This window comes from Bison bison, unplaced genomic scaffold (genome assembly GCF_000754665.1).
Source record: "Bison bison bison isolate TAMUID 2011002044 unplaced genomic scaffold, Bison_UMD1.0 scf7180017857482, whole genome shotgun sequence".
Taxonomy (NCBI): Eukaryota; Metazoa; Chordata; class Mammalia; order Artiodactyla; family Bovidae; genus Bison; species Bison bison.
The window spans coordinates 16182-16570 of NW_011488055.1; positions in this window are offsets into that span (position 1 = coordinate 16182).

Here is a 389-nt window from a genome sequence, read left to right on the forward strand (position 1 = left end):
ATTTAATTAAAATTAAAATTTAATTTAAAAAATCTTGTTTTTGCAAAAACAAAAAAAGCTTATGTGTAGAAAAATCTATTACCATTAATGGAAAGTTCTGACATGAGTAAGGGTGATAGACACAAGTTCCATAAGGCACTTTAGAATCACAAGAGAGTATAGCTAGAAGGAATCTGAGAAGTAATCTAGCTCCTTACTACTCAAAATATGATACATGACTCAGCATTACTTAAGAGTTTATTAGAAATGCAGAAGAATCTCAAGTCCTACCTGGAACCTGCTGCATAACAATCAGCAATTTAAGAAGAACCACAAGTGATTCTTAGGCATGTTAACATTTGAGAGGCTCTGATATAGACCACAAACATCACTGATTATCAGACTCACCT